Consider the following 14,028-nt stretch of genomic DNA (forward strand, 5'->3'; position numbering starts at 1 on the left):
TTCATATAAAGGACAGTTTGTCAGTACATGATAATTACATAAAGTGGAACAGTAGGAACAAAAAATTAATTTCAAGATCCGTTCAAATGCAAAGATTTCACGGCTAGGCAAATCAAATTAAGCACTTAGGGGCAGATTTACAAGCCCCTTGCATGACTTTTGCGCCGCAGTTACGTCACTTTTTTTGACGCAACAGCGGCGCAAACAATGCGGCCTATTTACAACGTAACGCATCTAGGGAGATGCGTCACGCTGTAAAGCCCTGCGTCACATTATACCTGCGTCGGGTATAATGTATGCAGGGTGGGCGTTCCCACGCAGGAAGGCCTCGTAAAAGTGACTTAGTGAAATCTAAAAGATTTCACTGCGCCACTTTTAGGACGCCACTGCGTCAAAACCTTACGCCTGCTTCAAGCAGGCGTAAGTAGTGACGCAGTGTAGTGGGAATAGGCCTCAACATGCATTGCTGGAGTTGCGTCGTGCTTGCGACACGACTCCAGCAATGCGTGACTTTTCCGCCAACAGATGCGTCAGAATTTCTGACGCATCTGTCAATCCTTGAGCCATAGTGCGCCGTATTGTAAATGCGGCGCATCTATGGTGGTGCAAGGGTTTCTAAGGGTGGGGCAGGGAAAGTGACTAATCTGTACAGATGCGTCATTTTCTTGTAAATCTGCCCCTTTGGTTTTTAGACGACTTCAACTGTGCATTTGCTAAAATATGTTTATAAAGAGATTGCTATAAAATTCTAAAAAACGTAGTATATATGCAATAACTAACAGCAACAAAAAAGAGAAATAAAGTACAAATTCTCAAGTATCAAAATCTTAGGATAATAAATAATTTGACAATACAAAAAGGGAAGGAACAGTTGGCCATAAAGATGTGCACTGGAACATGCAGAGGCAATACATTTAAAGCAGGTGAAAGCTATTTCTGGTCAGATATGGGAACATTTCCCATCAATCCTTTGTTTCATGAAAGTCTCTTGGCTCTATGCAGGTGCCTTGGGCCCTATTGCAAGCAAAGTAATTGGAGCCCTAACTAGGGTGACATCTGTCTGTCAGCTGCCCCAACCCTCCTCAACCTCCTTTGAGTGTGCATCTGCCATATCAAAACCCACTACCATTTTCATGCACACACTATTCTATGTCCACTCCCTGCACTGCCCTTATGCCTTATGTAAGTAAAAAGATTATGCCAAAGGGTGCTGCAGTCAGCAAACCCTGCTGCTGCACAGCATAAGTGAGAGAAATGCTCCAGAATAATCCCAATCTCACAACGTAAACCAAATTAATCCATCGTACACCAAACCTTTTAAGAGTCAATGTAAATCACGTCTTTCAATGCTTGAAAATCAACCTGGAGACAGCACGGTTGAGCAGAATTCTTTATTCACGCAGTTTCAGATGCCTTCTGTTGCCCATCCAGGCTTTTACATAAGCATGTGCGTTTGACCATATTTGATGACAGGACTCTTCATATAACCCTATGCATTTCGAACTAACAAGTTCTTCATCAGGGGTTGCTGTAAAAAATGTGAAACAACGGCTTTAGCAAACCACTCGGAAAACACTCCCACAGAATCCCAAATATTATTGACACCCCTTTAGTCTACCCAGATTTGCCCTCCCATCCCGCATAAACCCACGTGCTCTTCAGTGAAAAATAAACATTCTCAAAAACCCATATTTGTTCTCTCCAAAACCTGTTTATTTTTCACTGCGATATGCGGGATGGGAGGGCAAATCTGTGGTTTGCTAAAGCCGTTGTTTCACATTTTTTACAGCAACCCCTGATGAAGAACTTGTTAGTTCGAAATGCATAGGGTTATATGAAGAGTCCTGTCATCAAATAAGGCCAAACGCACATGCTTATGTAAAAGCCTGGATGGGCAACAGAAGGCATCTGAAACTGCGTGAATAAAGAATTCTGCTCAACCGTGCTGTCTCCAGGTTGATTTTTCAAGCATTGAAAGACGTGATTTACATTGACTCTTAAAAGGTTTGGTGTACGATGGATTCATTTGGTTTACGTTGTGAGATTGGGATTATTCGGGAGTATTTCTCTCACTTATGCTGTGCAGCAGCAGGGTTTGCTGACTGCAGCACCCTTTGGCATAATCTTTTGATATACTGTGATGGGGCGATTCACAGTGCTGTTTTGCACGCTTTAACTTGGCAATTTAAGTAAAAACTAAAACTAACAAAGGAAGGAGTGCACTCGCTACCTTATGAAACTGGTTATGTAAGTAAAAGCCATAACTCTAATATGCATTACCAAAGCCAATAGGTTTGGCCATTGAAAAGTGCAGGCACACAGACATAACATGCACACACTGCTGCCCTCACATAGCTGCACTCACACAGGCAAGTGCCATATTCTGCGCTTACACAGGCACACTTTTCAACCTGTAGACCACTTACTGTGCACTCACAAAAGACAACGTTCATCCTTCGTTCACGCAGCCACGCCTCACAGTGCACTCACAAAATATGGTGGCTAGCCTGCACACTCATAAACACACTGGTTTAACACAGGTACACCACTCAGTAGGTAGGAGTAGAGTTCGGGTAGAGGGTAGCATAGGGGGCATATGTATATCTGGTGCATTCCTGCCAAGTATCACACATCAGGGTTTAGACTAACACATTTTGGCGTGGTGTTCGCATCACTGGACTAAAATGCATTCGTGACGCATTATAGTGCCACCCTGAACTCCCCACAATGACGCATGCTGAACGAGAAGCTGCATGGCAGCGGGCATGCGGGCATGTGAGTGCACCCTCTGGGCTGCCTGAGAGCCTGCTGAGAGTGTTTAGGAATACATTGTGGCCTCTTTATACTGGCATGGACAAGTTGCAAAGTAACAACTGCTCACATTATTGGCACATGGTAACCAGAGCTTTCATAAATCCGAGTCCAGCCGCCTTGCCTGTTGCTGTTTTCCAGCAAGGCACCACCCCACCATGGCCACGTGGTGTGCTTATTGGCCCCCTTGGGCACTGAAGTTTCATTTGTACTTGTCATGCCTGCCACCAGAATGCCACCTCCTCAGTAAATGAGAAACCCCTCAGTGCTTTGTGGAGGAGGTCTCGTGCGTGAACAGCACCAGGCAAGATGCTTTACAAGCGCAGCACTCTCCCCCCTCATGAGCCACGCCCCACAGGCAGACTAGCCGCTGCCCAGGTGAAGCCCAGATGAAAACTTGTCCTTCACATGTGTTGGGGCGGCGGGGGCCACAGGCATTTGTATCTGGTGTCTTTAAAAGGCACTGTTGACCAGTGTGTGGACCGCACCCGCATCACAGTCGGTGCCGCCCGACAGCAAAGTCAAGATAGACTGACAGAGGTGCAGAGCAGCCCAACTCTCAGCATGACACCAGCACGGCCATTGAGTCCAGCAGCTTTGAGGCAACCGCTGCTAGAGACCACTACAGCTGAGACTCAGCATTTCCCAGCAGTTGGAAGTTGCTGCTAGCCCACATAGGGCAAACACTGGCTAGAGAGTGATCATGATGTCTGATTGGAGACTTATGGACTATAGGAGTTTGGTTTAATGGTCCAGGTCAAGATACGCTTTATTCGATTTAAAATATCAAATCATAAAAGCACAAGATATATCGAAACAACATAAATACAAAAATGTAAAACTTTAAAATACAATAGCAGCTGTCCAAAGAATTACAAATTGATCTTAAAAATCTTAAACATTAAGAAGTTACAATCAGTGCCATAATCGCATGTTGGTACACTGCCCTTGCATAGATGGGAGCAGTTATCAATTACACAAAGGTCATGCCTTGCATCGTTTCCTGGTTATGACCACCCCCTTCAAATATTTTGCAATGTGATCACAAGGACATAGACTGTGAGGGTGTGGCCAGTCGTTTGGCTGAGCGAAGGTAACGAAATTATGAAAGCTGCCTAGACGTAAGCGCGTAAGTAATAGCCTATCATAGTTACTAAGAGTAAATAATAGATAAGGTTGAATCCCCACCCGAGTTAAAAGCAATTGATTGGCTCTGACCGTTGGTTTCATAATGTTGGAGGATAGCCTGATCGACTCCAAATGATTTAGACATAATATCTTCAGTTCCTTCCTTGCAACGCAGGACAGGATATCGGGATTGTGAAAAAACACGGGGTGATCCATATCGTTCATAAAGCTTTTGATATATACAAGCCGGGGAATACGTGTTACATGTTGGAGGTTCATACAGTCCTTTATAACATCCTGGTTAAGTCGTGGGACGCTCCTGTCCACACCTTGTGCCACAGTAAAATTGGCTGAATTTTAATAAGGTCGGACAGGTGTGACAACCCCAGTTCGGCACGGCAGATGTACGTGGCCGTGCTATTTGGCAGAGCTAGGAGATACCTCAGGAACCCATTCTCGACCTGCTGAAGAGACTCCACGTTTACATGGCCCCAGATACCAGCTCCATACAGGGCGACTGAGACACATTTAGCTTTGTAAATCACCAGCAGGTCGTCTATGGGGCGCTTTCCCAGTTTCCTGGCAAAATTAATCAAAGCGCCAATAGCTTTGGCAAACACCAATTTTCTACAGTTAGCCCAGAACCCTTGTTGTCGAAAACAATTCCCAAATATGAAAAGTGATTAGTAAAATTAAGTTTTTTGTTATTAATGTGAATGTCTCAACACTTAACACTGGGCTTACTGCATTTCATGACGAAAGCTTTAAAAATATTAACTTAGAGATCAAGATCTGACATGAAAGATACAAAGTTTGTCACAATTCTTTGTAAGCCAATCGGGGTACGGGCTGACAGGACTGCACCATCGGCATATAGCAATGTTCCAATTGACCGTTTGCCCATCCTTGGTCGGTCTGAACTTTCCCTGGATAAGGTATTTCCCAGACCATTAATATAGAGGGAAAAGAGAAGGGGGCCAAAACGCATCACTGTCTTACGCCCTTACTCACAGGGAAGCTACCAGTAAGCTCACCGATTCTACCATAGCGAACAATGGCCCGGGCCTCAAAGTAGGAGTGTTTTAAAAAATTAATCAATTGGGTTTCAACCCCATGTCCTCTAGGATGCGCCAAAGTTTCTTGTGGTTGACACAATCAAACGCCGAACTCAGGTCGGCAAAGCACATGAAAAGGCTCCCTTTTTTTGCCCGAGTATATTTCCCCATTTCTAGTGCAAGTACGGCATTGGGTCTGCTGGCTGCAGACTGCATTATGAAACATAATCATAATCAGGGTTCAGTCATGGGTACCTCAGGCCTCTGAGCCTGGGTGCCACTGCACCTGCTGCACCAATGGAAGCTACGTCCCTGCAGGAGACTGACCATTAAACACGGACGAGGTGATCCTGGCCATTAATGCTAGTGTGGGAGGGAAGGTCCCGGGACCAGACAGTGTACCAGTGGACCTCTGTAAATCCGGTCCCTTGCTTTGGGGCCCATTTGTAACCCTGGTACTAAGGGCCGGCTGCACTCAAGGCTTCACTCCGACCTGGATAGGGTCCACACTCGTCCACACTATTAAGAAAGGCGACCGCAACGACCCGGCCTGTTATAGACCAATTTCACTGCTGGATTCCTCAGTGAAAGTGGCCGGGCGTGTCATTTTAAGTAGACTCCAGTCATGGGTAGAGGCTGAAGCCATTATATCAGAGGTCCAGTATGGATTCCGCAAAGGCCTAGGCACCGTGGAACAGAGCCTGAATTTGAGTCAATGACCCTCTGGCTTTGCTGCTGGTCTTGTGGTCAGTGTATGTTTTGTCCATTGTACCGCAAGCAAGAGCTGCTTTGCAGCAACTGTTAAATGTAGGGTCTCAGGAGATTGTGCAAGTGCACGGGAGCATTTTGGAGGATAGTGTTTTGAAGGAGGACGTGTAGGGCAGAAAACTGAAGAAGGCCAGAGACAATTGTTTTACACTACTATCATCTTAGAAATGGGAAGTAATTGGTGATCTTCCATTTCAGGGGGCCGAGATCTGTTTAGAACTTCCTATTGCTCAAAAGGATGTGAGTTCTGATATTTATATCTCTCAATGCCCTTCATTGCTTGTTTTTACTCGCAAGAAAGTGTCCCTCTAGGTGTAACACATTTGACCAGCGAATGTTACTCATAAGTAAACTGAAACCATGGAAATGACACACATAAGGAATCCGTAAACTAGGCACCTATGCTGGCGCATCAGTCCACCAGAGACATTCAAAGCTGTCGAGCAAGCTACACTAAAGCCTGAATGTCCAATGAGGTTCTCTTATCTCCCTTCAGCCACACTTGGACCGATACAGCAGATTATGTGAGTCTGATCTTTGCAGAAGTTTGCAGGAAAGAGTCTTGGCATTAAAACAAAGACCCACTTGAATTCTAAAAAGCAAGATGGTACTTTTCTTTGTATTGCAAGTGTGTGCTAACATAAATAAAGGAATCAAGAAAACTAAAGAAAACCTATGCCAATTATATGTGGCGGGCATGTGCCTCAATAAAAGTGAATACATGCATGAAACTGATCGAGATTCATTTAGGGATTCCTTGAGAATCATAAATCAACCTACCTCATGAATATTAATGAGACAGGGTGCAGTTTGGAAACCATTAAGAATCACAGCCATTACAGGGATGTTGGCCTGCTGAGGTCTGCAGACCACCATGACAGTGATTGCTTTTTCATGAAGCAATATATATATATTTTTAATGCAGCTCAATTTCCTTAAAGGGAAACAGGATGCATTTAGAAAGAAAAAAGGAAGGCTTGAAGTTGTACTTTTAAGAGTGGGCTGCGGCCCATTGGACTGCCTGCTCTTAAAAAAAAGGGAAGGGGGCCCTTGGGCTTAAGCTCTGCCTGTCTTTAAATGAGGAGGAAAGACAAAGGTTTTGTGGGCAGGGTACTCCATCGACCCCTTAAGCGGCAAAGGTATCCAGGCATCCATCTAGTGACAGTCAACATTTCCAGTTCAGAATAAAGCATAAGTAGTTTTTCAGAATAGTTGCTCATGTTTTGGAAGTGGGCTTTGTAGTAACAAAGTTGCTATCTGCTACTAGTATGGTGTCTTCTTGAAGGTGCAGGCTCATATATAGGTGTACTCACATCACTGCTTAATATATGTGATAACTGGAAGCTTGGCCTGGCTAAAGATTTCACTTGCGTGGGTAGGAACTGTTGCCTACTCCGCCCACTGTCTCTAGGTGATATGTATCTAGAGGACGTTTTGTGCTACTAAGGCTCAGGGCCTGATTTAGATCTTGGTAGGCCTACCGTCGTCCCACCACAGCAGCTGTTCCAAGTACTCTGTCAAGCTGACGGTGTTCCGTCCTTTTGTATTTAAATGTGGCAACATCAGATTGCGGTCCGCCGCATCGGAGTCTTCTGAGCTGTCTAGCAGTAGGTGAGCAGTCTAAATATCGAAAAGTTAATTTCGACCTACAATAATATCGAGTCTAGTATATCGAAGGGAAAGAATATCGATGGACAGAATATCGACCCTAAGGTAAAAAATTATTAACACATACATATTAAATACATAATAAAATACATAGCAATATTATACATATTGATATTAGTGACATGGATATTAGTAACATCGATATATTTCATATGGATATTACTAACTTCGATATTACTAACATCGATATAAAAAAACCCTTTCATGAAACTTTTGCATTTGACTCGTGTCGACTCGTGAGGGACATCTAGTAACGACTAGTTGAACTGCAGCTCTTTGTAGAATTATTTTGATATTGGATACTATAATATTCACTGCCCACTGCTAATCTTGTCCCATAATGCTTTGCAGGGCCTTTGGTTGGGATTGTATTTTTGCCAATAACTGTGCTTGGGGTGGTCCTCAGAGGATGGGACCACCGCCGAATCATTCAAGAAAATGTGCTTTTTGTTTTCAAGGCATCTCCTTGGTTCTCCCCCTAGGTTAGGGAGGATCCAAAAATCATCACCTCTCTCACTGCTTGCTAATGTATCATTTTCACTTTTGTGAAATGACTATATGTGTTATAGCATATAAAGACAAAAATGCTAATTTTATTGTAACTTGCAGCACGATGATGTGTTTACAGCTACGCATAGATCAAAGTAGCTGAACGTAGATAAAAGTGTACTATGTGTAGTGCTACTACGCAAACTATGCTCAGGCTTACAAGGTAAAAAAATATTTAATACAAAATCATTTCAAAAGTATATAGGTACAATTGAAGTGTCTGGAATGCTATACAGGTGCACTTACCTCCAAAATCAATTTCTAACACTTTTGAAGTGTACCTGAGGCAAAAAATGGCTAAGTCCCAAAACATCATTGATGCAGCAAAGTGTTAAAAAATGCTCAAAAATGGATTAAAATGAAAATAATTGAGTGTTACTGTGGCCTAATTACATTAAAAACACACAATGAATGAAACAAAATGAATAGTTTCAAAAATAAGTTCGGGGGGACAAGGTCACAGCTGTGTCCGAGGTCGTGGAACTCTGAGCTGGGTAAATGTTCAGCTTAAGGGCCCTCCCCATGGAGGTAAAAAATGTTAATACATCAAAATCATTTAAAATCTATATAGGTGTAATTGCAGCTTTCTGAATGGTATATACGTGCATTTGCACTGTTCTGTGTATTTCCAAAATGAATTTCTAACACTTTTGAAGTCTCCATGAAAGCGAAAAATGACCAAGTCCAAATACATCAATGGTGCATCATATTGTCCAAAAACGGTCAAAATTGGGTTAAAATGAAAAAAACAAAGTGCTACAGTGGCCCAATAGCATGCTAAACATATAATGAATGATATAGAATGAATAGTTTTACAAAAACATTGAAAATTGATATTTTAAATTTCAGGGGGCAAGGTCACGGAAGTCATGGAACTCTGAGCGGAATAAAATTTCAGCTTCCCCCCTTATGGAGGTCAAAAATGTTATTACATCAAAATCATTTAAAAAATATATAGGTGTAATGGCAGTGTCATGAATGCTTTATAACTGCATTTGCACTGTTCTGTGTACCTCCAAAATGAATTTCTAACACTTTTGAAGTCTCCTGAAGCGAAAAATGACTAAGTCCAAATACATCATTGGTGCATCAAAGTGTTCTAAAACGGTCAAAAATGGATTGAAATGAAAATAAATGAGTGTTAAAGTGGCCTTAGAGCATTATAAACACAATTAATGAAACAGAATGAATAGCTTTACAAATAAAGATGAAAATTAGCATTTTCAATTTCAGGGGGACTTTTTGTATACCCCTGTGGGATACGGCAGAATGCCAAAGTACATTCGCTGAACTGGAACGCAAACATTTGTTGGCTATCGGGGTGCAATGGGATAGAAAAGAAAGCATGACACAGGTCGATGACTGTGTACCATTCTGCATCCTGGGGAATCTGATATAGGATTACCGAAGGGTTCGGTGCAATGGGACAGCAGGGTACAACAATTTTATTCACCTTTCTCAAATCTTGTACTATCCTGAAAGCTCTGTTAGGCTTCTTTAAACCCATGATTGGTGAATTACATGGACTACTCAAGTCAAGTCAAGTCAATAAAACTTTATTCGGATCAGAATCAATCCATAAAAGCACAATAAAATGAAAGAAAACATACAATTATACAACTCATTATTTCTCTCCAAATTCCCCGCTCAATCATCTTGTCTATTACAGGCATCACTCCTGCAATTATTTCTGGTGTCAATTTATACAGGGGAATATTCGGGTAGCTTACTCCTTCTTTTACAGTTATCTTCACAGGGTCTACTCTTTTCATCAATCCCATATCTTCTCCTGTGAAATCCCATACCTCGGGTTTCGCTGTTTTCTTCAATTCCCGAGGAAATTCCTCCGGATCAAATACAACAAATGCCTCAGTAATTTCTGGTTCCAAATTTGCCATTGTCATTCTATGCAGTACATCCTCATCAGGGGTTTCAAAGGCTATGCCATCAGGAGTACAGAAGATCGTGCAATTCATTTTGCACAACAATTCTCTCCCTAACAGATACACGGGGCTAGTATCACACACGACAAATCAATGCATATCAGTGAATTTCCCTATTTTAACTTTAACAGGATCAGTAGACAGTAGTAACTGATTGTCCCATGAGGGACATATGACCCAAATGGATCCCTTGGATCCATTTGGGTCATATTTTCAAACTTGTCGATGAGTTGCTATCATAATGCTATGCTATATAATATCATTATGCTATTTCTATCTTCTTTGCGCTGACTTCCCGACAATACTTTGTGCTCACTTCCCACCAATATTGGCAGATTATATTAAAGCTGTTAGTTTAAATTGCCCATCTTTCGTACACACTATTGTAACATTTTCTTTTTGTGTTTAGACATGTATCTGTTTCATATCTTATATGTAATTCATGTTCTCTGAAGTCCCTACGTAATGTAACTGGTTCTATTGTAAAGCACTGCGACACCTTCGGGTAAAGTACGCGCTATATAAAAACGCATAACTAAATAAATAAACTGACAAAGGGCACTGACACTAGAACATTGGCATTTGGACACTGACATAGGAACACTGACAGATGTGCATTGTGACCGACACCTGCATTGGTAGACAGCCACTGCGACACCGATACTGGGACATGGGGATACTGAGACACAGGTCACAGACACGTACGGTGAAACTTACTTAAATCCACTGGCACTGGAAAAAGAGGACACAGTAATACTAATGCATGAACAGTGAGACTAGGTAAGGGACACGGAGCGAGAGACCATACACACTCAGAGCATGGACTCAACAACAAGCACGCCTGTGGTCACAACTAAAAACAATGGGGCAGATTTACAAGAAAGTGACGCATCTGTAGAGATGCTTCACTTTCCCTGCGCCAACATTCCAAATCCTTGCGTCACCATGAATGCGCCGTATTTACAATACGGCGCACCATGGCGCAAGGGTTGAAAGATACGTCAGAAATTCTGACGCATCTGTTGACGGAAAAGTCACGCATTGCTGGAGTCGTGTCGCAAGCACAACGCAACTCCATTAATGCTCAGGGGCGCCCTATGCCTAACTTGCTGCGTCAATTCTTACGCCTGCTTCAAGCAGGGGCAGGGTTTTGACGCAGCAAGGACGTAAAAGTGACTCAGTGAAATCTTGTAAATTTCACTGCATCACTTTTACGGGGCTTCCCGCGACGGAACGCCCACCCTGCATACATTAAACCTGATGCAGGTTTAATGTGGCGCAGGGCTTCACAACGTGACGCATCTCCCTAGATGCGTCACGTTGTAAATGGGCCGCAAATTTTACGCTGACGCTGCGTCACAAAAGTGAAGCAACGACGGTGCAAAAGTGACGCAAGGGGCTTGTAAATCTGCCCCAATGTGTTTTGAACACTCCTCAGCACCAAGAAGGGGATAGTGTTGGCAAATGCAGGACATCAGAAATACTCCATAATCTTTAGTCTTAAAATAATAAGGCAGCCTATCAGCAACCACACACCATGACCCCACAGCCCTGCCCTAATAATCCCAACCATGTATTAGCCAATGTGGATTCCTAGAATGCACCTTTACAGCTTTCAAGCCTTGGAGATGGCCACGTGTTTTCTACTGTCACAGTGAAGAAAGGAGATACCGACGCAACAATAGCCCCCGCACCCCCTACAGTGCAGGGGGTGGGCGATCTCCCTCCAACACTGGGCTTGTGCGGCGGCTGAGAGCTCCTGACTGGTTCCGGAACGTGTGGGGGGCACTCTACGGGGCAGATTTACAAGCCCCTTGCGCCTCTTTTACGCCACCGTTGCATCACTTTTGTGACGCAGCGACGGCGCAAAGCCAGCGCCATGCTGCGGGGTTTTTACAACGTGATGCTTCTGGGAGATGCGTCACGTTGTAAAGCCCTGCGCCACATGTAGGCGTTCTGGCGCAGGGGGGGCGGGCGTTCCGACGCAGGAACGCCTCCTAAAAGTGGCTGAGTGAAATCTACAAGATTTCACTCAGTCACTTTTAAGGCCTTGCTGCGTCAAAACCCTGCGCCTGCTTGAAGCAGGCGTAAGGATTGACGCGGCATGTTAGGGATGGGGCACCCCCAGCCTTGCTGGAGCTGCGTCGCGCTTGCGACGCAACTCCAGCAATGCGCCGCCTTTCCGACGGGGGATGCGTCTCGCATCTGCCCATCCGAGTGCCACGGTGCGCCGCATTGTAAATGCGGCGCATCAGTGGTGGTGCACGGGTGGGCAGATGCATCGCAACTCTTCTGGCGCATCTCTGCTGAATAGCAGAGATGCGCCAGAAGTCGTAAATCTGCCCCTACGTAGTTTGCAGAGGGGCGGGGGCGCTCAAGTTTCGTTATGCCACCTTCTGCATGTAGAGGAGAGGCGGGGCTTTTCTTTCCTTGGTCGGTGGAGCCCCCTGCATCATGTACATTGCACCGCCGGCCCATTCGATTTGGAAACAGTGTGCGGCTGCCAGAGAAGGAGGGCAGTGCAAAGTGAGAGTCCAGGAGCAAATTGTATCCCCACCAGTCACTGACAGCTGCTTGGTGCAGTCGGTGCTTGATTTGTAAGAAACGTAAGTGCAGGCTCCAAAATGTTTCTTAGAAAGAAGCTGCTGGCACACCTGAATTCCAAAACTGACTAGTTTTGATTCCACCTCATGTCTATCTTCCTCTGCCCTCCACTTTCTGTATATTTGCCTCATCTTTCTGGCCCTTTTTCATCCCCGCTTTCCCTCTTTGTCGTGGTTTCCCTGTCACTTGCTCCTCCTTTCCCACTTTCAGTCGGTGGCCAAAATAAGATGAAAACTAGGCCCTGGTCCCCAAAAATGACTGGTGGTGACCACCATCTGCAACCACATGCAGAAACTGAGCACAGAGGTGAAGGCTGAAGAACACTGCCTGCCAGCTGCTTGGTTAGCACCAATGTCTGTGCATAATGACTTGTGCCCATTGCCACACACACTGATCTGTGCCACACCTCCCTCGAGCCTTTATGGCTACTCTGCCTCTCTGTCCCAGTCACTGTCCCATCGAGGGCTGTCCTGAAAGACCAGGTACACTCCATTCAGTGGCGACTACCAGGCCCACCGTGTCTTTGTACTCGCCAGATCTGTGTTCTTTCGTTTTGTTCAAAATTGTCTTTAAACCTTTTGATTAATCTCATTAGTTGTTAGAATCTTGAGCCTAGAAATGACGCATCTACCCAACATTTCCCCAAAGGTGCCCTGTGGAAGAACAAACATGCCTCGATATTATTGCACTTATGTTTTACTCAGATTCTCTTGATTTTACTGCCAGGGAGGGCTTTCAAAACACCGTGTGATACTCATTTCCTAAACATTTTCAAATGCTAATGGCTCACTGCTCTTTAAAATGCACTTTCCCTTCTTTAAAAGGCACCATCCCTTCTATAAAAGGCACCTTCCCTTCTTTAGAAGGCACCTTCCCTTCTTTAAAAGGCACCTTCCCTTCTTTAAAAGGCACCCTCCCTTCTTTAGAAGGCACCTTCCCTTCTTTAAAAGGCACCTTCCCTTCTTTAGAAGGCACCTTCCCTTCTTTAAAAGGCACCTTCCCTTCTTTAAAAGGCACCCTCCCTTCTTTAGAAGGCACCTTCCCTTCTTTAAAAGGCACCTTCCCTTCTTTAAAAGGCACCTTCCCTTCTTTAGAAGGCACCTTCCCTTCTTTAGAAGGCACCTTCCCTTCTTTAAAAGGCACCTTCCCTTCTTTAGAAGGCACCTTCCCTTCTTTAAAAGGCACCTTCCCTTCTTTAAAAGGCACCTACCCTTCTTTAAAAGGCACCTTCCCTACTAACAAGCACACGCGGCTGTAAAGGCAGAACAATACTATTACTTTGAAGACACTTCAAAGCATGTTGCGTTCTTCAAATCTCACCATATTATGCCCTTTTTGAAAAGAGATTGTGTTGGGACCACATCCGTTCAAACCCATAGATATAGACGGTGCTTGTTCCTTGGTGCCGTGTCATCTACCTCTGGCTGCGCTCTTTCAGGCTGTACTGGTAGATATCCACTAGATGGCGGACTTGTCACGCGGTGGGACGCTGCAGGAGCAGC

Source organism: Triturus cristatus, chromosome 1_1 (assembly GCF_964204655.1).
Source record: "Triturus cristatus chromosome 1_1, aTriCri1.1, whole genome shotgun sequence".
NCBI lineage: Eukaryota > Metazoa > Chordata > Amphibia > Caudata > Salamandridae > Triturus > Triturus cristatus.